This window comes from Corvus moneduloides, chromosome 1 (genome assembly GCF_009650955.1).
Source record: "Corvus moneduloides isolate bCorMon1 chromosome 1, bCorMon1.pri, whole genome shotgun sequence".
In the NCBI taxonomy this organism is placed as follows: domain Eukaryota; kingdom Metazoa; phylum Chordata; class Aves; order Passeriformes; family Corvidae; genus Corvus; species Corvus moneduloides.
Genome location: NC_045476.1, coordinates 132,974,825 through 132,999,701, shown reverse-complemented (window position 1 = coordinate 132,999,701; position 24,877 = coordinate 132,974,825). Strand labels below are relative to the sequence as shown.

The 24,877-nt window shown below is 32.9% G+C and overlaps 2 long non-coding RNA genes across 2 annotated transcripts in view; both read right to left on the bottom strand.

Annotated features, from left to right (window-relative positions):
• The window catches only part of LOC116452991, a 59,755-nt gene extending 54,352 nt beyond the window's left edge, over positions 1-5,403 (bottom strand). Inside the window, exon 1 of the long non-coding RNA XR_004243647.1 lies at positions 5,101-5,403. This is a non-coding gene — a long non-coding RNA (uncharacterized LOC116452991). The remainder of the gene's footprint in view (positions 1-5,100) is intronic.
• A 124-nt stretch (positions 5,404-5,527) lies between these two features.
• On the bottom strand, positions 5,528-24,378 carry LOC116452986. Its single transcript, XR_004243645.1, has 4 exons — positions 24,189-24,378; positions 18,804-18,851; positions 11,313-11,558; positions 5,528-6,870 (listed from the first exon to the last, which is right to left on the bottom strand). It is a non-coding gene; the product is annotated as an uncharacterized LOC116452986 (long non-coding RNA).
• Between the last annotated feature and the right edge of the window lie 499 nt (positions 24,379-24,877).

Genomic DNA, 24,877 nt, shown 5'->3' with positions numbered 1-24,877 from the left:
AAATAAAATATATTTTATAAATTGCATAGTGTTAATCATGTCAAATAAGGGACATTGCAGACAATCTAGAAAAGGTCAGTGATGATTTACCTACTACAGTAAAAATCTACTTGACAACAGAATTCTAGCTTTTCTGAAGGAATAGGCATTAAAAAAGTTAGAGAAGAAGAATGAATGCTGTCAAATTAAGCAAAAAGAGTACTTACAAACTAGGAATGACAAAGAGATAATCATGCTGACATCAAAATATGTGCATAAAATAACATCTACTCTTAAAAAGTGTGAAGAGTTTTGTTTGTAATGAATATTTTGACAGATATGTCATACAGGTTTCACCTCTCCTCCAAATTTCCATTCTATTAACACAAAAGAATAAATGGAAGAAAAACATTTTTTGGTAGTATAGTAAGTGCACATATATTTCAAGATATATATGTGCTCTGATGGTTAAGGAGTATATGGTCTGACCTTTTGAGTATTTTCTGATTTGTTTGCTTTGTATATCTCCTACCTCTGTTTTTAAGCTAAAACCCACAGGAAATTTCCATTGGATTTCTATTTCCAAAAGATATGAAATATTCTCTAGCTACTTAAAAGATGTTGATCTAAGACTCATAACAACAGCGTGAACAAGTGCCCTTTTCAGGTCACAGATTTTTCATGCAGAGAAGAGAGATCTATAAATATTTTTAATGTTTTTTTTTTCCAGATGGAAAAAATGTGTTCTCATTTCTATGCATATTAATTTATTATGTGATTTGTTTCACACTATACCACTGCCAACCCATATCAAAAACTGTAGAATAAACTCAACACCAATCCATTTATCCATATCTATGTGTATTTGTGTTTGGGTACTTACATATATGCAGTCTCCCTGTCTGCCCATTTAAAGTCTGTGGTGGGTTAATCCCTGCTGGACACCACACCTGGCTATTGTTCCCTCCTGTATAATACAGGATGGGATCAAAACAGAAGGAAGGCAAGAAGGCTTTTGGATAAAGATAATGACACTTTAATAAATTAAGCAAAAGCCACATAAGTGACCAAAGCAGAAAAAAAATTTCTTTAAGTTCTTCCCGTTAGTAGGCAGATGTCCAGCTACTTCCTGGGAAGTAGGGCCCTCAGCATGCATTACAGTTGCTTGGAAGGACAAAGACCACAATCACAAACTTTCCTCTTCCTACTATTTTCCCTGAACATCTTACTGCTGAGCATGACAGCTTACAGTATGGAGTATCCATTTGGTCAGTTTGGTTGTCTCAGCTATGTTCACTCACAAATTCTTGTTCACTCCAAGCCTACTTATTCTGACAGAACATGAGGTGGAGAAAGAAAGCCTTGGTCTTATGCGAGCATTGCTGAGCAATAGATGAATTGTTGCTGTGTTATCAATGCATATGGGTTTCATTGAAGAAATCATATGCAATCCATATCATATGCATCATATATATATATATGCAATCATATGCATATATCATCATATGGGTTGCTATGAAGAAAGTTAACTTCATTCCACCCAGACTCATTTCAAAATCTCATTTCATATTTGTAGATGTGTGGAAAGAGGTAAATTTTATACTGTGTCCATCTTTCTAATTTTTACCATGCTGCACAAAGAGAAAATTATGAGACTATATCAAGAGTGAACCTAAAGATAATACTACACCAAGAAAAAGTTGACAGCCCTACTCAGCTTTTTGTAAGTAATCAGGTTATGGAAACCAGAGAAGAACCAGAGACCACAGAAGCAGGAAAGCATATGATTATATTTGGTCAGGACAGTGGGACAACCTAATCAGGTCTTATTGTCTTAGTGATCTTACCTTCTGTATAACTAGAAGATAGAAACGATAGAACTACCAAAATATACATATATATACATACATACACTCTTCTAAGTATTATATTAAATTTATACTATAAATATAAATGTTTTACATTTGGAGAATATATCAGTCTTTAAAAATACCATGGTCTTGCTGGGCATGTTGAAAAACAGGTGGACATTGCACACTTACATAAAAGGATGCATAGATGAGTTTTCAGTAAAGCTTCACTATGAATTTTGGGGCTTTTTTTTGTTTTATACTATCTGAAATAGTGAGTTATGTAGATGTTGAAAAATATTTCCATATCACTTAAGTTTAATGTACTTGTCTGTGACTCTGGAAAGACTTCAGAAGAGCTGGAACAATTGACATTGTGACAACTTCCTAAGAATTATCACTATATAGTAGAGCATAAAACTTTGGAACCACTTCTAGAATCAGACAGATTTACACCTGCAAACTCTTGGACTTGCAACAACAGAGTAGATAGTCTTGCATACCTTAATGCCAAAGCAGGTAAGATAGGACAAGAACTAAACTTTCCAAACAAATCAGGGGTTCATTATGTCCTATCAAGTACATCCTTCTATTGTACAAGAAAAGGAAGGCAATTCTGTCCCTTACTGCCAAACCCCACACCTTAGTGGAGAGCTAGTACCTTAAAATCAACAACAAAACAACATCAGAAGTATTTTGAGCAGTACAGAGAAATGATTAAAAGAGTCTTCAATAAGACTACATTATAACACAGGCTTATACTTTCCTCTCTGGCAAAATGGAGTCTCTCCCAAATCCCAGCTAAAGATATATAGTGCAGCTGAGTTTCTATGATTATTTTAAGGAAAAAAATAATAAATGAGTCACGCCAGTCAGCAAGTCTTCTTTTAACAAACTAGATATTATTTAATATCTAAATCAAGGGGATTTTATCTCTGTTTAGACTATGTGTAACAATAAATATATTTCAAGATGATAAATAAAACATCCAGACTGAGCACAAACCCTTCAAAAACAAAAGAATAACCAATATAAGAGTATGAGAATGTCATTGGAAAGTTATTTGATGCTTAAAGCATATTTGCAGAATGTTTCTGTAATTAGGTTTAGCAATTTAAAACATATTTTCTTTAATAATGAACCCTTAATCACAGAAAAAAGTAATAAATTTTGAAAAAAGAAGATAGGATTTTGTAAATAGGAATAAAGTAAATTATTCTAGTCATGGTTCTTCGTTTTCTCTAACACTCAAATATCAAAACCAGAGACAGAGCAAATAGCTCACCTCTTTCCCTTGAAAGTAATTAAAGATAAAATAAAATATGCCCCATAGCTGTCACAAAAATGAAAGAATGGAAACACAATTTCCAATTACAGAAAGAAGAAATAAGTTTTTCTATTATTAGAATTATGTCAAACATACATAGAACTTTCTTCTAATATAGAAAAGTCAACATCAGTAGCAAACGTTTTTTCGCTCCCTTTAAATATAGAGTCCAAAAGCTACATAGATACTTAGCTACAGTGACACTTGGAAAGCCTCTGGACATTTTGTTGTGTCCTACAGTCCCCAGTGCCCTTATTTCTGTTGTGGGAATAGACTATGCAGTCAGCTGATTCATTGTCACACAGAATTCGGTGTCTGAGGCTTCTAGTGCTAAGGAGAGGAGATAAAATTTATTATATAAAATTTATATGTGCACAGCAAGAAGCAGAGCTTGAGAATAGAAGAACAAAGATTATGTTAATATGCAGAAATTCTGATATCTTTGGTTACAACAAACGAGAAGAGATCTCTTCCTTCACTTACAGAGATGTTGCAGGTGGTGAAACTATTTTCTTTGCACAGATGTGAGACATCAGCCTAACAGACAAACTTTTTGAAGCAGAACCAAATTTCTAGGTTCATCAACATTACAGATAAAAGAATGACTCTAATGCAGCACTGAGGGATACTTTGCTAAACTTTAAATCCAATTGTTTGGGTTCCAGTCACAGGATACAAAATAAAATTCAAGAACTTTCCCTGCGCATTTTTTTTCTTTTTCAGAGGGTGTGGGTTATGATTTACAGTTACTACTGAACTGAAAATATTCTGTATAGGCTGCAGTTAGAAATGGAGTAATTAATTCAGTAAAAATATAACTCAGGTCTTTCTGTACTACACTTTAACACTGCCATATCTTCAAATAAGTTATTAAATACATCGTGCAGTGCAAATCCACAGTAGACCTGCTGAAGTAAGGAAGACTAGGAAAAATCTAATAAAAGATTTGGAGAGAAAGACTGCATAGAGGGAAGTGCAATACAGAAAACAGGACTGAGAAATTAAATTGATTAAAGGTGTTGAAGAAATGACAAAGGTTTGCTGCAAATCTGTAGCTGAACTATTAATGTTGTGTAGAACATGATATTATAGTATAGATGTCTTTATGAACCTCTTAAAAAACATGTAATGGCTTTTGTCCTTACTGATTCAGGAGCACTGACAAAGCCTTTCCTTTTACCAATTGTTCCAGAACACAACAACTTGTGTAAGGGAAGATATCTTGTGACCTTCAGACCTACCATAAAATTTTGAAATTATTTTGTAGCATGATTTGTGCCTACTAAATTTGATAAGCAAAATTGTGAATGGCTCAGTAAAAAAAAAAAGCTCCATTTTTATCCCTGCTTTCACACTGTTGTTTAGTGTGGAGGACTGCAAGGACAGTTAAGATATACACAGCATATTCAGAATGGGGACAATAGTCCAAACTTCTTAGCACCACTCCATGATACTCTGCCCTTGTAACACACATGCCTCAGAGAATTTTCAGCCTGACACTCTATCCAGAAAGATGTGAGGCAGCTGGAACTCGGAAAGCTGGAAACACTGGAAATCTGAAGCTAAATAATCAAATAATAGAAAACCTCACAAGTTGCTTTAAAAGAGAAAAATGAGAAAGGCTCATGGATAACAGAGAAGAAAGCAGAGAAATTATTGAGAGAAAAAGGCTGTAAAATTGCTGAGCATTCAATGAGAATGGATTTTGTATCAAATAAATTTGAACCTCTTATTTTACTAAACAGGTAATCATCTTTTACTCCCCTATATATTTATAAAGGGTCAATAGCAATCAAACTCTATACGTTTCCCTGCTTTTTCCTAATTGCAATTTATATTAAACACAGAGTCAGCAGTGATATTGAAAATATTTTTATTTGCAACTATGTGCAACACTTTATATTAAATTATTACACAGTGCTGTAGGATGAAAAAAAGCATTACCTTGTCAACATGTAGCGCATACAGCACAGGAAGAGCATTGACCTGTTGGAGTGAGTCCAGAGGAGAGCCACCAGGATGATTAGAGGAATGGAAGAACCTCTCCCATGAGGAAGGCCTGAGAGGCTTGGGTTTGTTCAGCCTGGGAAAGAAAAGGCTTCAGGGTGACCTAATTGTGGCCTTCCAGTACCTAATGGAGACCTACAAAAAAAATGGACATTTTACAAGGGCTTGTAGTGATGGGATATGGTGGAAAGGCTTCAAACTGAAATAGAGTAGGTTTAGATTATGCATTAGGGAAAAATTCCTTACTGTGTGGTTGGTGAAGCAGTGGAACAGGTTTCCCACAGAAGTTGTGGATGCCCCATCCCTAAAAGGGTTCAAGGCCAGGTTGGATGGGGCTTGGAGCAATCTGTCTAGTGGAAGGTTATGACAGGGGGTTGGAACTAGATCATCTTTAAAGTCTGGTCCCACCCAAACCATTCTGTGATTATATGATTCTACGAACATAAACTTATGCCCTTTTAAGTCCTGAATATCCTTTTCCAAAGGAATTCAGGACTCTTAGTTCTATATTACATATGTAAATTATATATGCACACCACACACATATATATATAAAAAGGCCCCTTGCAGCCTTTCTAATAATTATTCATAAAACTCAGTCTTTAAACAAGGTTTCTTTGAAGAAAAGAATGAAGCATTTCATGCAGCAAATCTCAGTGTCTCTTAACTGATCTTTTTTGCAGGAGGTCCATTTCCTTATTATTTGATGAGTAAACAGATTCTTCAGACTGAAATAGACACGAGGTCATAGTCTGTAATTTCTGACCTCCTGTAAAATATTATAATTTTATAGTTTCTTATGGATATGTAGAGGTGCTTGAATATCACTATATGACATTTCCTTCTCTCCTGCTAATTGAATTATGTATTTTAGTAATTTCAACACACCTTGGGTGTCAAATGTGAATACTAATACACCCTTTTTTTTTCTTCTGTAGGAAAGGTACATAAACATTATATGTATACATATGCATGATTACTTTGATTTCTCTTTTTAAAGATCTTTTCCTAAATCTAGCTAAATGCATGGAACTAGAAAAGCTTGGGGTTTTTTTCTCCATCAACACACATAGCATGAAATCATGTTTTCTCAATGTAGAATATTTTCTCATCCTCTGCTCTTCCCCATCTGCAAGCATGACCTAATATTCCCCAAAAACATAAAGACTTTTTCAAATTCACTGAATATTTTATTGGCAAATATATTCAAGGATAGGAAATTAAGGATCAGACATATGGATAATATATTTGAAAATTTAGGGCTTTTTCCCTTCTATAAAATATTATCTGACTGCCATCTATAAGTATATTTAATATGGATGATGAAAAATGAAATAGAAATTGTATACTTCAATTCTTTAATTTTCACATGGGCTGTGGAACTGTCCCAGGAGCTGTAACCTTACTGGAGAGTGATCTTTTCTAAATATATAAGTGTAACAGAAATTATGTGCACACCCTGACAGCATAGAAAGAAGTAAGAGGTACTAGCCTACACGGTTTCCCTCTCAAGTTCTAAGACGTAGGGTGTTATTTATTTCAAAGTAATTTCTCTAGCACTAATATAACTTCTCATATATGAACAGGCGACAATTCTTCTCATATCATAATATTTTCACTGAATTAACATTACTTCATTGTGTAGTTACCTTTTGTGTTGTAAAGTCAATTTAGCAAGCCTGAGATATTTTTTCAATTATATTTGACCTAGAAGATAAAAGTCATGAAGTGATATAACATAAAAGACGTCAACTATTCTACATCCCAATTTACATAAGCATAAATTGTTGTAGAGTAGATACAGTACATAGAATGTCAGGTGTCTGTAAATACATAATTGCTATAATTCTAGAAATTTTCATTTTTAAGCAAGGCATTTGCATGTAGCTGTCTACAGATTTCCTAAAATTAATCTGGAAAAGAGAACAATTATTGAGGAATGAAGGGAAAAATAAATTAAATGAAAACATAATTTCTAGAGTATTTTAGAGATAGAAGTTAAACTTACGTAAGCAGAAGTGGTAGTGCAGCAGCATGCACCCACATATACTCAAATCCCTCATTTGGGTTGCTACTAAGCAATATACATCATGTGGGTGCTCTGAATGTCTCCTGAGATTATAGCAAATTAGGAGTAAATTATTCATTGGCATGCAGTTTGGAGATTGGTCTCACATGACTTACAAGCAATAGTTCTGATTAAAGAATAATAAGGAGAAATGAAAGAAAGAGTCTTCATAGACATGACTCTCAGACTCTTCGGACTCATTTTTTAAACCCCTATATTTTTCTCTTTTTTTGGTGCTCACTCAGAAGTGTCTTTATAAACCTAAATTGTCACACAATACTAATCATGCAATGAAGCAAAAGTGGATCATATACCCTTAATTCCACTTTATACAGGTAGTAGTATCGCCTTGAATAAAATTTGTTTTAGCCTACAGTCAGTTTACTGGTGTAACTAAGGTATATTATCCTTTCAAAAGATAAAGCTATAGTTCAAAGAAATAGAGTAGTTAGAAGATGTTTGAAACTTACGGTCTTACAGCAACAAAAAAAGATTACAATCTAATAGCTATTGTTAGAGTAACAGTAACACTAAAAATCAACAAGGAAGCCAATGAAATTTTTTTATTAGATATTGCTTATTCTGTATTAAAACAATATGTAACTCAATGTCCAGCTTTTTTCATGGTTTATTTAGTTTTTCTCATTTACAGTTTGGTGTTTCCTATATTGGTTGCTAACGACACTCCACTATATGCAAAAGTTTGAAGAGAGGTTACATTTTGGTACAACAAAAAAAAATGTTTATACAATGCTTACTTACCTGTCAGCTGAAGTTTGACTAAACCCAGCAGAAGGCCAGGCAAATATGTTCCTAAAATTTTAATACATGCCAAAAGGAAATTGAGTATGCCACTCTCCCAATCTTCTGGCCACCTGCCTCTACTTATTTTGTAATAAAATGTGAAATTGGTTACTTATTAATCCATAACAATGAGAGAAATGGAAAGGACTTCCACTAGAAAAATAAAGACCTTTTCACCTTTGACAGCAGCTTTTTGTTCAAAGGAAACAAAATCAAAAGAATCATTTGATACATATTGCTTATTTTAGATAGATATAGTCCAAAATTTTAGATAGATATAGTCTATACAGTTTAAAATCTGAAGTAACTTACAAGATTTCTTTGAGTAACATATACACAGAAGTTCACTGATAACACTGTTGATAGAAAATTACTTATAAGTTCAAATGGAATACTAAGACTGTGAAATGCTGGTCTCATAATCACTATGGCAGTTAATCACTGTTGCCAGGAATAAACAAACAAATAAGCAAATGAGTCATTTGAGTAATTTGATCTGCTTAGAAACACTTAATATCTTAATGCTACTGACTTAGAAATCTATAATGGAACAATGTTCTCAAAAACATAGTAAGCAAAATCTGGTGCAAGGTAAGTTAAGCTGTTTTAAGTTACCAGACTTCTGAAAATTTAAAATGAATGTGTAAAGACTTTTAAACATAGGGTTTAGAACTAGACTTGGAGGAGAAAAGTTGAGCTTTCCTCAGAAACTTCAGAGAAAATTGGTGTATTGGAGATGCTAAACTGTGCTTATCAAAGTATTCCTTACCTTGAAACATTTTTTAAAACATGCTGCATAGATAAACTATACCAATTACAAAATTAATTCTTAAAATGCTGATTGAGTCTATTTTGATTGATTCTATCAATTTAAAACACATGAGTAGGAATTAATTATAAAACTAGAAGTTAGTAACTCTTCTGGCAAAAGGAATCTTGAAAAAGTCATATTTTGAGGTGCAAACATGTTCTAAAGTTGTTATAAATTTTATGTGACAACTTGCATATAGACATAGCCATGGACATTGATTTGCATGTATATACTCATATGTCACTGCGCATACGTGCACAAACAGTATCTTAAGAGAAGAAACCCCACAAAAATTAATGAGTGGGATGTAATTAATCCAAGGTATTTGAATATAAAAATAAGATCCTTTCTGTAATTTATTCAACAGCATTACGTAGATCTGCATCTCTCCCTCACCAAAAAAAAAAGACATTTAAGAAATCAAAAGTAACAATGGAATTCACAGTACTTGGCTTAGGATAAAAATTATTGCAGTCACAGAAGTACATATAGATTTTTACTTTCCTATGTAGAATTCCTAAGAATTTTTGAAGAGCTGTTAGAAAAAAAATTCTTGACCAATTTTAGGCTGTATGTTCTTAGAAACGGTGAAAGGTTTTTTAAAAAGTAGAAACTACTAATTAGTAGTGCTCTACTAATTCTCTGTCAATACTTTTTTGGGTCTACCTGTGAGATTCAAATAATTCTGCCCTGGCATTTACTAATCTAGTCCACTCAAACTATTGAAGGACTGATATCATAATTCCATATTAATTTGCATTGACTGTAGATATAAAGAAAATATGTAGATTAATATAACTAGATTAATATAAATAATACAAATTACTGTGACTGTACTGTAAACACAACTTACCCTACTATGTGCACTGGTTTTAAGAGATTTCAGATACTGTTGATTAAGATGAAAAGATAATATACTTTAGTTCTATATGAATTTTCATATGAAATTTTGAGTAAGAGGCTAAAATGATACAGAATCAACATGTTGCAAGGGTTTAAAAGCTAGATTTATTGAGAGAACCTATGAAGGATTGTCACAAATTCTGGTACATTGGCTTTTTGAAGTCAAACGTGTATTAAAAAAATGTATGCTGTATTTTAATATGCTCCATTTCAGTCACATTTACTTAGACATGACGTACCACTTAATTCACTGAAGTCCTATGGCCTGTATTGTGTCACATGTGAGACTCGATTACACTGTTTCTTCTGGCTTTATGACATATGAATCCATTAATAACCACAGAATTAAGCAGTTTTATGTCTGGTAGTTAAAGACGTGTGACTGCATTAAAGGAGGCTAAAAAGTTACCATATTTCAATGTAAAATTCTTTCTAATGAACTCTTTACACAAGTAAAGATAATAAATAGAGTCTTTAGAAAGAGGAAACCTTCAGTGTACCTTCCCAAGCTACTTAGCTGGAGAACGGACTAATTTGGCAGCTTAACAGCACCAGTTGCTCCCAGTGGCAATTTGCCTCTATTGGGCAAGAATCAGCATGCATAAACAAATTAGTGTGATGATACTTCGATAATCCAAGTGTTAGCATGATTAACTATTTCACTTGCTTGATTTGATTTTCTTTGCATATTTACCTCTATGTTAAATATTTCTTTACTCTGAAATCGCCTTATTATAAAATACTTATTCAATTAAACAACTACAGATTTACTGTATTTTTAATTTTTTTTAGTACCCTGATGGGTTATATGTCAGAAACACTGGAAATGCAAAACATCATAAAAGTAAGTGAAAAATTTAATCAAAATTTTGTGTAGTAATTATTCAACCTCTATTTCCACTGAAATTGCATGTAATGAAACCTTCAAAAACTAAAATACATTTGTTTTATTCAACCTGTATCTTTTTTCTTTTTGCCTCTGGATGTTTAAATATTTTCAGTGGAAACACTTTGCAACCATCTGGTTCACAGGTGGCAACAAATTTCATTTAAATAAATATTATTATATTCTTTCTGTTCAAGGTTGAGTCAAGCTCCAGAATTAATGCACTTCTTTAGTGAAATAATGCAGCAAATAATCAATCTCCATTGGTATGGTATGGTAACAGTAGGGTGGAAAAGAATATTAGTCATTCTACTATCTTTTATATTTGCCCACTTTCTCATCTGTCCACATTCTTTCAATCTTTTTTTTTTTCTATCAAAAAAAAATAAAAATGAAAATACACCACCAACAACCAAACAAACCCAAAACCAAGAGGAAAAAAAGGCTCTAAATATAAACAATAAAAGACACAGACACAGGAAAGATCATCTATTATTTTAACTTTCTTTTTCCTCTACGTCATAAATCATTCCTTTTTTAATTCTTGTATTTATATAATATTTTTCAGAGCAATGATCTGCATTAATACCTGTGAAACATTTAGTTATACCAAACAAATAAATATTTTGTTTTTTAAAATTTAGCATTTAATGAATTATTGGGAAAAGGTAACTCACCAGATCATCAATTTTTCCATCTGCATTCAGTTGACTATGTGTGACTGCATACATATCCTTCCATTGCATTGAGTGGAGGCCTCGTTGAATGTTTATCTGGAGACTTTTTAGACTGATCGAAAAACGCACTTTAATACTTGATTGGCTCAGTGTTTGTTCAGCTCTTGATTCCACTCTCTGGATTGACTAAGTCTCCAACAACCATAATGGGAACTTAGGGACCTCCCTCCTGTATTTCCACCTAGGCTGTAGACATCAAAAGTTAGACAAGATGAATCCCACCCACAAGAGTTTGAGAAGTAATATTCTTTTATATTGACTGAATATTTTCAGTAATAACTCTCATGTGTTGAAAGTGAATTTTATGGGTAATTTTATTTAAATAATATTTCCTTTTCCAGTGGAAAAATAACCTAGGAGCATTCATTTACATTACTTCAAATATTAAGCTTCAATTTCATATACTGTACCTGAGTACTGTAGTATTTTATCAGTTTTTCTACTGCACCCTAGTCCAGCTGGAGAATTCTCATCTAAGACTGCTCTTCTAAAAGCTCCTCCTGTACATGGCAGTGTTTTTCTTGTGTGCAGTCAATCCCTTCTTCCAGTTTTTCTATGATTTGCAGGCTTTTTAAGCTTAAAACCAGGTTAGATTACATGGTATAATTTAGATGGAAGAGCTTTCATTCCTGCAAAATGTTTCTTTTTCTAGAACTATCCAATTTAAACCAACATTTTATTATATTGTTCCACTTATCTCAATGCTTTCCTTCTTGCGTATTAATTACAGGGATGAAAAGTATAAGCACTCAAACTACCCTATTTTTTACACAGCTGTGTTAAGTTAGAAGTAAAAATAAATAAACAAACAAAAAGATATTTCCCTCTATAAATACATATGCAAGAGAAGGGGAGGCAGAGAAAACTAGTTTTCTTGAGTTTACATGGCTTTATCAATAGAAAAGGAATTTAATCCAAACTTCCAGAGTGAACAAGAAAATTACAGTAGAGTAACACAGAATTCAAATATTGCAAATTATGTGCATTTTTCCCCTTCAATAAACACCAAGTAGCCTATTCCCTTTCTCACTGAAAGAAAAATGAAAAAAGTCACTGCATTTTTTCCCATGGAGTCTCAGCTCATACAGAGAGATTTTCTGTAGATTAGGTGGCTCCTGTGAGTTCCCATGCTCATTTGCTGTTATAAATTGGTCTTTTTCACATTCCTTTATTCAAATGGCTTTGCTCTTTTTATCTTTGCTGATACCCAAGACAAGACACTTCACTATCTTGTTCTCCAAAGTCCTAATCTATAAAAATCACTTTTATTCCCCAATAAATACACACACATCTATACAAAATCCTAGTATTCTTAAAGAATTAAATTAAATTACACATCCTTAGCAAAATATAACATCTCTGAATGTAAATTGCTAGATAAGAGTTAGATGGTATTACCACAAGTATTGTTCATGAATTTTTTAAAATTTGTATTTTTTGAATTCAGGTATATTATTAGGTATTAAATAATGTAACTACTTTCCTCACTCCAAACTGAACACTTCCCCCGCCTCTGGTGGATCAAGACTGCAACATCACTTTGACCAAGAGACCTCAAAATTTCAACAATCAGGTCTCATTTCTGGATCCACAGGTGGTGATTTTATACCTTTCTACTCTTATATTTCTTTATTTCTTTTCCCTTTTGTACATTTTCTCAAGTGTTAATTTTAAGTTTTTTATTGTTGGTTTTCTAACCAAAATGGCTACATTTTAAAATTTGCCAAGTACCTTATTTTACCTTAAATGTTCTAAAATTTACAAGTAAAAGTTTGATACTAAACTTCCTGAGAATTTTGTTGCTTTTCCTGTGCACCACTCAAAGTAAATCAAGCAACCTTTCCCTTAAACTGCTAGGTGGACTGGGCCACAACAGCTGCAGAGGGGAAAAAAACCACAAACAAACAAACAAGAAAACACCCCAAAAAACCAAAACAAAATAAAACAAAGCCACTCAGACAAATTCCATTCATTTTTGATAGAATTCAAGGGGGGCTACTATTAATAGTAGTCAGCGCTACAGTCTATAAGAGAACACTCAAGTCTGGTGAGAAATCTATAATGAAAAGGATGGACTTAATATTGTCATGTCTGATGATAAAAAGTTTCTACTTCAAACCACTCAAGTGTTTTCTTGCAGGCCTAAATGTCTTTCATCCTTAAGAAGGGCTCTCATGTAATCCTAGGGATACCAAACTTAGAAAGAGAATATATATTGCCATTATGAATTCTGACAATTGGAATATCCATCTGAAATGGAATTCCAAATGAACATCAATCAATTAACTTAAAATCAAAGGTTAAATCAAACAGAACCATGGAACCCTCTTAAACCTTTTCTTGGTTCCAGAAGAAGGTGCTTGCTGTTGCAGATTTTATTGGAGACAGCAATAGATGCCAATTTAAAGTCCATTTCTTCTAAATCTCTGACTATAATTTTGAAAAAAAGTCAAGAAAAAGAACAAGATAATTTCCTATCTTTAAAAAATTATTTTGAATTTTTGCATTATATTGATGATGCTTATCCTTAAAGGGCTAATATACAATACAGTTCTGAAAATTATAGACAAGGGAGTATTATGTTTATGTCAAGGTTAAGTTTCTTTCATTAGAGTTTGTTATTCACAATTTCATTTGGTGTTTGTGAGCAATAAATCCTTTGCACACTCACCAGTTTCAGTAAGATGATGACATAAACCGACCCCCCAGTTTTTGTAGCTTCATTGATTGCCAGGATGCCATTACAGTTGTTTAGCACTCTTCTGCCTACCACAAAATTTCCCATTATTAGACACACTTTTGAGTTCCCTAGAGCTTTGCCCATCTTCATGTGCTTGGATTGAAATTTTTTCTTGCTGAGTTTTTGCTCAAAGCCAAATTATCTTGAAAAGTGTAAATTAAAATAATATGGATATTTCAAAGGAAGATATTAACAAACAAATATATGAGAGTATGTGTATGCAGAGAGAGTGAGCTATAACCTATCTAAGTTCTACATCCATTCTGTTGAAAAGTTCTTCTGTCTTGGAGAAGGTCAGTGCTGTGCTCTGGCCCTTACTTGTCCTGGGGTTTTTTGCTACCTTACTTGTTACTTCCCTGTTAGAGAAAGTGTCTGCTGGCCAAATCTCTGTCTGATCTGATTAAGTCCGACAATACAGTGCACCAAGCAAGGAATCCCTTCACAGGTGTTCCTTTTGAAAAATATCCATATAAAAGAGGTAAATCCAATTTTACTTTTAAGTTGGGTACCTCCTAAAATCTCTTTGACTTGGAAGCAGGCTCTGATGCTGATTTTACTGAAGTACAATGTTCAAATGCTGATATGAATGAAAAAATATCCTTCACTCTACCTGAGTTTCCAAAACCTACAAATTAATTTTCATGTAATTATTTTTAAAAATCATGGACAGTGCACAAAATATTTAAGTCCAAAACAAGATCCTGGAACAAACTTCTAATCCATTCAATGGCAAATTCTGCATCTACAACCTACAGATAATGTCTCTATACACCAGCTAACATGACTTAAACTGAGAAACACGGCTCACATTATGACACAACAAACAAACCAACATAAATAAAGCCACTGATTTCAACACAATGGTGTCTGAGTGTTTCATAAATATCAGCATCCATGATATGAGAATACATCCCTATTATCATTTCATACATAGGCAGTTGAAGTAAAGGAATTTGGGAACATGGGGTAAAAGAAGGCAATTCACATTAAGCAAAAATAAAATGTGAAATTGCTTTCTATCAGAACTCTCATTTGGGATATATGAGAACAGAGATTAATTTCTCTTTTATTTTGAAGCAGTTTGAACTAACATCATTCCATGCTGATATAAGAGGGATTGCTCTCTAGTCTTTCTTGCAGAGTTTTCCCCTATTCATAGGCAAGTTTAGAAGTTATTGAATCACTGAGAGGCAGAAAAACTCGTGTGTGCTCAGGAGCTATTGTCCTACACTGCAATGAAAATGACCTTGGCTCAAATCCCCAGTCAGAGACCAGACACAACATTGTTTCCTCGTGTCTTTTGTTAATGCTACTTCACAAAGACCTTTAAGTGTTCAAAGCAAATTATCATTGGCTACAGTTGTTCTTGGCAAAGTTCAGTCTGCCGCAGATCAGACAGCAGTATCTCAGACTGGACATTCAGAAAAGTTTAGTGGTAGTATCTTCATTATGTCTGAGGGAAAGGACAGGGAAGTATCTAGTTCTCCAGTTGTCTTCATTGCACAACTACATTTCTTTTCCTAGAGTTTTCTTTTTCATCAACTATATAACTTCCTATTAAAAAAAAAACCAAACAGGATGAAAGATTCAACTTACTTCAATGTATGTCCTTGATCAATTCCTTGATCACTGCTTTTCCTGTGGTGCTAAGCAAATGCCATGGCAAATGATGGAATTTTGGCATACAAATCAGACATTTTTAGAATTTGAAAGAAAAGCTGCTCATCTGAAGTTGCAAAGGTCGGAGGTTTTTTAAATCTATTAATTATGGAGAATGAAAAGAATTAACTTTGAAAGAAAACTGTGTTTACCTACAAAACTGTAGGGCTCTGAAAATTTTTGGCCCAGCTAAAAAAAAAGCAAAGTAAAATGTTTAAACCACATGCACAGAACCACAGGTTTAAAAACTTCTCAGTATTTTTAAGTCATAAGTCATAACCTATTTTTCTTTTCTTAGTATGCTGCATCTTTTAAATATATGCTTCATTTCTTAGTCATCTGGCCCTGTCCCATGTTGGAATTGCTCCCTGCTGTTAATTAGAGGTGACTATGATTTGATTAATCTCAAACATGTGTTATATATGAACACTATGGAAAACTGTATTCCATATTTTCTACTTTAAACATTTTTGAATGCAATGGAAATAAGCCAAACATTTTTTAAGGACCTAATCTTATCTTAATGAACAATATGGATATGATCAAAATAAGACATTCTAATCCATTTAAAGTGTTAAAAGTTCACAGAAATATGCACTAATCATGTACGGTATTTATCAATATAATGCAAACAAGGTTTCAAATGCATACCACCTGAGCATCGTTGCTGTCTGTAAATCTGAAGTTCTCTTCCTTTCTCTCCATTTAGACACAGGTTTGTCACAGTTTGACAATGTGCTTTACCTGACCCCACATTGTTGGTATGTTACCCATGTAGACTTTCTTTTGAAGACTCTAGCCATATATTTTTATACCTAGGAGCTAGCAGTCAAGGATGGCTATAACACTTCCTTATGATTTTTCATAGCTCTTGATATTGAAAGGTCTTTAATAACTAGAGTACAAACACAAGATCATTTTTTAGGACAGGATTATTCATATGCTTAAACTACATTTTGGGGTTAGTAATTATACAGTTATATAAGAAAAATTCAGTATATAAGGAAGTTTAATCATACGATTACATATTGTCTTTGTTTATAAGCATCTTTAAAGACCACTATTAAATCAAAAGTTTCAAATACTTTATATCACATTAATATAAGTGCCTATGCATTTTTGTGCAAATAAAAGCACTGTAAGTATTACCAAAAGTTCACTAAAAGATTTCCTCAGGGTATACAAAAGAGATTATTTTTTAAAAGTTAAATGTAAAAACTTTACTTTTTAAAAATTACAATTATTTAATTTGGTGGTTCTAATGATTTTTATGTATAACTTCGTTGTTATTAATATAAAGCCTCCAGTGGTAAGTGAAATGTAATTCCAACTAATTTTTCCTACAGCTGTATACAAATCAATAACCATAAGAATTCCAAAGGAAAAGCATGTTGTACGGCCCTCCAAGTTCCTAATGAATGCAAATAAGCTGACCTTTCTTTGACAACTATGAATATGGTTTTTCACAATTTTACATTGAAATTGCTGTCATCAGCAATTCATACAGCAAAAATGGAGCCAATAGTAGTTGTAAATAATTATGTGTTACAAGAGGGTGTGTGGTACAGTTACCACAGCAAACAAACTTCATGATTGTGAGAATAAGTTACTCTAACATATTTTGTCAAAAGGGATCTTCAAAGAGAACACAAATGCTCTCTTTACTTGTTGGGCTTTTTAAAATTTTTTTCTATATCCTTGAAACCCATTTTTATTGTTCAAAATGCAAATACCTTCACACCTTGAATTATTAATTTCTAACAATAACACCATTTTTATAGGCAGGGCAATGAGCCTGAAAGTAAAGGAAGATTACAGTCCAAAAAAAAAAAAAAGAAAAAAAAGAAGGATTCTTCATTTAAAAGGGGTAATATGTCCATGAAAATGCAATATTTCTCATACAATGATGTAATAAAACAGTGAATGAAAACAAGGTATTTGATACAATGAGCTACTGTAGTACTTCCACATCTAGCATTTCTTTCTCACAAATACTCTCTGAATAGTGCTGGAAAAATTAATGTATAAATTAAAGCTATGGCATATTTTTAACATCTATTTTAAAATGAAAAGCCTATACAGGTTTAGGAGAAATTGAAATTTGAAGCACTTGCATTAGAGCATTGTAGTTAGAATATTTAAAATGTCTGCGAAAATGCTGTTTGGCATAGACCTGAAGAAACAGCAATTACATTAAACATGTTAATTACAGGTGCATGTTGGTCTTTGAAAAAACAAAAAAGATCAAAAACCCCAGAAAAAATACAATATTCTGGTTCATCATTCCTATTCAGCAAAAACTTGAAATACATATGGCTGAAAAGTAGCTGCCTCAACTGAACACTGTACTAATTAGGATGATTAAATTTCCCCTTGTTTTGGATACAGAGGTTACTAAATTCTTAGAAGTAATTTCATTAAAATCATTAGTTCTTTTTGTCCTATTTTTATGTTTTGCAAGAAGTAAATTTCTGATTTAATAAGCTTTGAATGCTCAAAGATCATAACGGGATATCAACTAATACTATGTTCATATAATATGTGTGATATTTTAAAAGAACGGTCCTTTCTTGATGACATTTCCTCAGGATCTCTACTCTCATACTTGTAATTCTTTCATGTTCAGAATGAATCCCTGCTACATCTCACTCAATATTGATCTTCAAGGCATTTCTTCCAATCCTCTCCCCAGTGTGGTCACTGAACAGTATAAAAGTTCAATAGGAAGATCAGCTGCTCATCCACTTTTTGCTAAAGCAATTTGTATTATGGATTTATTTTAGCAGTCTACAGTGGCAGTTGCTGTTTTTACTATTTAAATGCTTTGATTATCTGACCTTGCTTACTTTATCTTTTTAAGTGCTGTGCATGGGCTTTAAAGTTGATCAATAAGTGGGGATTCCTCCACCACATTATGTTGAAATCAATCCTGATTCAGACTATTTGTATTTCACTCTTATGAGTCCATCTGTCTTTCTTAATTTTATATTCTCTTTTCTTAACTAATTTTGTCTGCCACTGCAAATACTTACTGTCAGGTAGATTTCCATTGCAATCAATTCAGCTTTTCTCAGTCATAACTGGAAGACACAAATATATAGGATCAGATCCTATACTTGAACAGATAATTTTTTTTTTGTTTTTTTAATACATGTCATAGATAATGTGAAAGTCATAAACACAAATTTTTATTTACTTAATGTCTTACTTTTTCTAGTAATAGTGAGAAATTAAAAATCAAAATAAATGGCACAAGCTTATTAAAATACTTCAGATTTGCAATTTCTCTTAGAGAAAAAGATAAAGTAATGGAGTCAAGCAGCCTTCAACTATGTCACGATAAACCTTGGAATTCTGTGCTTAAATTTGGGAACTATAACTAGTTCTGAATTTGTGCACTGTAAAAAAGGCTCTAAGAAATACGTTGTTATATTTTGCATCTAATTTATTTAATAAACATTTAAAACATTTCAAATTTATTAGTTCTTAAAAAGTTTTAAAATTTACCTTGCCTAATTCATAATGAAAAGGTTAACACAACTGTAAGAAGCCTGGATATGTCAAAATGTTAGCATGGATATGTCAAAATAGAACAAGAGAAAGAAACTAAATAGAAAATCTAGAAATTCAGTTAACATGCTATGCACAGAGTCCTAAGCATTTAGGGGATTATCTAAATAGAACATATAAAACTTACTGAACTACTACTTTGATCTCATTTAACATCTCCACAAATGTTCAGAAGAGGGATACCATTTCCTCTTTCTTTAACTAAATCACACACACAAACACTAATTTGGATTTCCATTAAATTAATCTAAATTAAAATACAGTCAGACATTTCACAGTTTTCCTGTAATCCTTACATCATAATTCACTACTTCTATAATGAAACATCACAACTACAAAACAAAATCATGAGCGATCCTTAAAACAGTTTTCATCTTCAATCTTGCAAACTTGTGAACAGCTTTTCACATGTTTATAGGGTAATTGGTTTCACAAAACTGTGAAACTGTGACTTGCATTCACATATATTTGAAGGATTGGGGCCTAGGACGCCATTAAAATCTGATACTGCTATTACTCAGTTTGCTAAATAATACATTAATTTTCCAGGCATAGGAAGAAACTTACCCGCTTCTTCAAATTTTCTAGTTCTTCACCTGACTGAGACTATTTCTGCTTATTCCAGGACCAGTGGACACCAAGGTCTTGAGAAAGTTGCCACTTATCCTCTTTCTTTGAAGCTGTTATTCTTACCTTTAAGTCTTCCACACTTTTCCCGATTTTTTTAAACAAAACAGAAATGATGCAGTCATGAGTTTGACAATGGTAAACAGAGTGAACATTTTGTGATGGATGGGAGAGTTTCTGCCTCCATTGTAGCTCCATATGGTGCACACCATCATGTCTCTGATGAGATGGGAAGGACAAAAGGAAACATGGCCACGAATATCTTAAGCATTGTTATAATTAGAAGATGTTAATAGCAACATAGCATAGAAAAAGTAGTGGGATGACAGACGTTTAAATTATATTAGGACCAGTGATGATGGGGTGGTGAATATTTAGCCTATAACTCATTATTAAACTTATGTCAAAAACATGGTTCACATGAAAGTTAGCACATAAAATACCTAATAATGAACAGTCACTAAATGAATAAAAGTGGATTGGGATTTTCACTGGTAATTTTCTAAGTGCATGAAACAGAAATGGCTTAGGCATCTAATGTACAAAGTAACCCATACTAAAGAAACCAGCAAATATGCAACAGTCATTTGCACAATGGCTCAATGCCATTTTTCTTCTTTTCTGGAAATTAATAGTACCAGAAATGAAAAAAAAAGTCTTTTGAGATTTTTCTGTATAAGACTTCAGTATGTCTACATATATTTTTAAATTATTAGTAACTGTACTGAAATCCAGTCCTCTCAGTAATCTTACAAGCAATTTTAGTTAATGCAGGATGTCGCTCCTGAAAATGAATCAGATTTTACTGATAATTCCTTTCAGATTTCAAAGTGAACATTTTGTCTTCTCATTTTAAAATTTCACTAACTAAAAAAAGCATCTATTTCATTATGGGGCTGCTCTGGTTTTCCTTTTAAGCACTTCTGGAATTTGTGGATGTAGAGAGGGGGGGTTTCTTTTGCCAGAATCTTATGCATTTAGAAAATTAGAATGAAAATGCAAAGGAGGAGTAGAACTACTAGATGTTACAAATAGCATCTAATGGGGAGTTAGGAAAGATGTGCAACTTATTCAATACTTGCTAACACCGCTTGTGAAGATTTTTCATTTTATTGTGACAGCAGAGGGGAAATTTAAAGGAATTCACTACACCAAATATTATGCATTTGTGCAGAGCACAGCTTAAAAAAGGCAAGTCTGTACTGTTTCTCTCAGGTGGGTAAATGTTAAGAGAGAAGAATCCAAGTTTCATGATGCAGCAGCACAAAGCTGGGAAGTGAAAATTATGTTGCAGCAGAGTCCTGAAAATATGACTGTAAAAGTTAATCAATAAAATGTCTATTCCTGTCTATTCACTAGAGGCCCCAGCTGCATAGCTTCACACAATCGATACTACAAATTATTACGATTTCCAAGTTCCCACTGGACATTCTGAACAAATCTTTCAGGTGTAACAGGCTTATATTGGGGGGGAGGCAAGTAGGGTGGAGGGCTGGGGAGCGGGACTGGGGTTGTGTTACCTTAGGTTTATTTCATCCAGGATAAGTATACAACAAACAAAGCCTGTGACTTCTGAAAACTTTCAGTTTTTTCCCTATGAAATAAATGTATTTTGGGCACCCTGTGAAATTAGCAGAAAATATTTTTTACTCTGTTCTAAAAGAAAATATTTTTATTCTGGTAAATTAATGAATATAAGGGACTTTTATTATTTTTAGATCCTAATTCCTTCTTTGACCATGTCCATGAAAAAGAACTTATAACAAGGACTTCACAACAAGGAAATAAAAGCATACAGAAATGGACCTTTCACCTCAAAGGCCTCACAACAGCTACAGCAGAATCTCAGGTCTCAATGTAGTTTTAAGTGACCAATTTATGCTGCGCTGCATTTTTCTTTGTATGATCCTGTGCTCTCGCCTTGATACCAGCTGCATTTGTCAGATTCACTAAGGAGGAAGGTAGGAAAAGTCCAGGACTGTATGACTTTGAATAAGTCAGCACCAAAGGGATGCTACTTTATGACACATGCAGTACCCTTCATAGCGACTAAATATAACCCTTATGACATTCCCTGTCCCAAAAGACCCAGGGGACTGAGATCCATTGTTCTTTCTGTCTCCCAAGGAACAGAACAGAGCAGGTACTGGCTGGCACAGCATTACTGTTTTCAGGTACAGAGTTAGATGTTGTTTTAAAGGGAAATTTCAATATTTAAATGACTTTGTTTTTAATTTTTTAGATTTATCAGTTCCACTTTATTAAACCTATTGTTTTGAATTTGCAGTTTTAATTTTCCAGATTCAACAGATAATTTTCTTACTGGGATCCTGCAGCAATGAGTCATAGTACTTTTAAAAAGTACTGGTATCAAAAATTAAAGTCAAAATTTTACATAAGATTAAAAAAAAATAATTTTGATAATCCATAGAGCTAAGAAAAGATTTCCCTTACTCAAAGTTTATTATGTTCACATGCTGAAGCAAAAAACTTCCAAAGTCACTGAATAAGTGTAGAAAACAGAACAGAAAAAGGTTGGTTAGTTAATAATTTTTGCATGTGAAGAGATTCATTCAAGTTTTATTTGTTCATATAAAGTATAAAAAATCTATTAAAAAGTCCTTCTGAAAAATGTTTTAATGATTATCATTTGGCCTTCTATTTCAGCGTTAGTGAAACTTATTTCAGTGAACTTTTGCAAAATTCCTGCTCTCTCAAAAGCTATATTTCATGACACAATCAATCAGTTACAGCTGGGATTTTCAATTCCACTTCCCCCCTCCCCCTTCCATCTCACACTAAGTTACCACAATCAGTAATCCTAGAAGTTTGCATCCTTTTTTACTTTCAAATAAATATCTAAAAGATTTGGTATAAAATGGCATTTTGTTAACTGAGGAATAACTTCAAATGGTTAAGAAAACACACTATGGCAAAAGATTCAAGTTGTGTTAGGAAAGTAAATCAGTGACAGTGTTTTCCCTAGAGAAGTACTAGTAATATCTTTAGAGATATAACTACGGGTCGAAAACCACCGAGCTATTTTATTTAAAGAAATGAAGACACATTACTGAAGACAGTGTTTCTTCCATGAAGCTTTTCCCCGTCTTTAGTTAATAAAAATTAACTTAAAACATTTGAGCTGCAGCATGGATGGAGTTCCAGTCTAAGAGTCATTTACACTGAGCATACGTAATATTTTACTTTAGATGCATGATGTTTGTTGCATCCAAATTTAACAAGTCTTCCTCAGAGAAGATTTGCTGAGCTAATATTTGATGCTTGCCACAAATCTGAGATAAAACATTTAGCTCCAAATATTCAGTCCACCTCCAAATGAACAGACTTTCTTTTTGCAGACAACTTATGTTGTATAAAGTGCTCATCATGCTCTGTGATATTACAAAACAGCTTGAAATTCAGTCTGTATATATGGGGATTGCTTAATGTAACATAACTTTAATAAGAAGAGAATGACTGCATGAAAAAGAATCAAGTGAAGTGAGTAATTTTTAGCATAGTCTAAATCTCAATAATTCTAAATAATGAATCACTTTGTGGCTCAATATAAAATATAGTTAATGTTAAGCTAAATGATAAAATCTAATTTTTGAACATTGTTACTTTTTGATTAAATCCTAAGAGTTAGCCTTCAATCTAATAGATACGAAATTTGACTGATTAGAGCAAAAGTACTTGTTTTAGTGTAAACTCATCTAAAGTATACAGTTTGCTTTTTTTTTGTTTATGTTAGCAACTTCATATATGCCTTGCTATTGTGACTAAAAGTTCAAACACCAAATTTCCTTTAATTTGGTAGCCTCTGCTTAGAGGCAGCTTCTCTAACAAAAAAAGAAAGACAATAAGACCCATATGTAACCTTTGGTCTCAAAAAAGAGGAAGATGAGAATACCATTGACAGATAGCTAATAAACAATTACACTTACTATTCTATTTCAACACTAAAAAATATTAATTTTAAAAATAAACCAAACTCCTAATAATAGTATTTTTCAACACTTGATTTTTTAAGTGCAGAACATATTTTAAAACATACATTAATCAATCATTTAGATTTAATAGTTTATTCAATTGAGTTACAGAACACACTTACACTACCTCTTACCTGAGAGAAATGATTAATACCGTACATATTAAAAGGATTTACTGCTGACTTTAATGACTTCTGTTTTTCAAATACTGAAAAAGAAGTAACTCACTTGTAATCACTAATTTCTTCTTCAGAAGTTAGAATATGTTTTCTCAGGGTCTTCAGCTCTCCGTCTGTGATTTTCTACTGTTCTGTTCTTGGCGAACTGTTTCTGCTATTTGCTCACTTAGCTGCTCTTGAGTTGCTTTCAAGCTGGATTCCATTAGAAGAAGTTTTTCATCTTGACTGGCAAGTTCTTGGTCTGTAAGTTAAAAAAAAAAAAAAAAAAGCATTACATTTTAAGCTCAAGCCGAGTGATATTTTTGTTTTAAATGCAATGCAGTGCAACCCTCTGTAAGAGCTGGGCAATACTGTTTTCCGGAGAAGAGTATCATTCCATTCCCAATCTTGAGAGGAAAACATATTATAAATATATTAATAGCTGGCTTAAGTCCCTTCCATTGTGTTACAGTAAACTTAAATAAAGAAACTTGGACTCAATATTCTGCAAACATTTAAACTGCTACCAGAGCTTACTGTGTACATGCACATCCAGTACGTAGTTCATTCTAAAGCAAACACCTATTGCCTTTGTATTTTGCAACAAAAGTCAATTTAGAATTCAAAATCACAATTTTGAAAATAAAGCAGTTTTATACCATTTAACAATAATAACATGTACAATTTAAGCTTGAAATCTTCAATTTCATTATATTTTTTCATGAATTACAGAGCACATACATAGTAAAAACCCGTTCT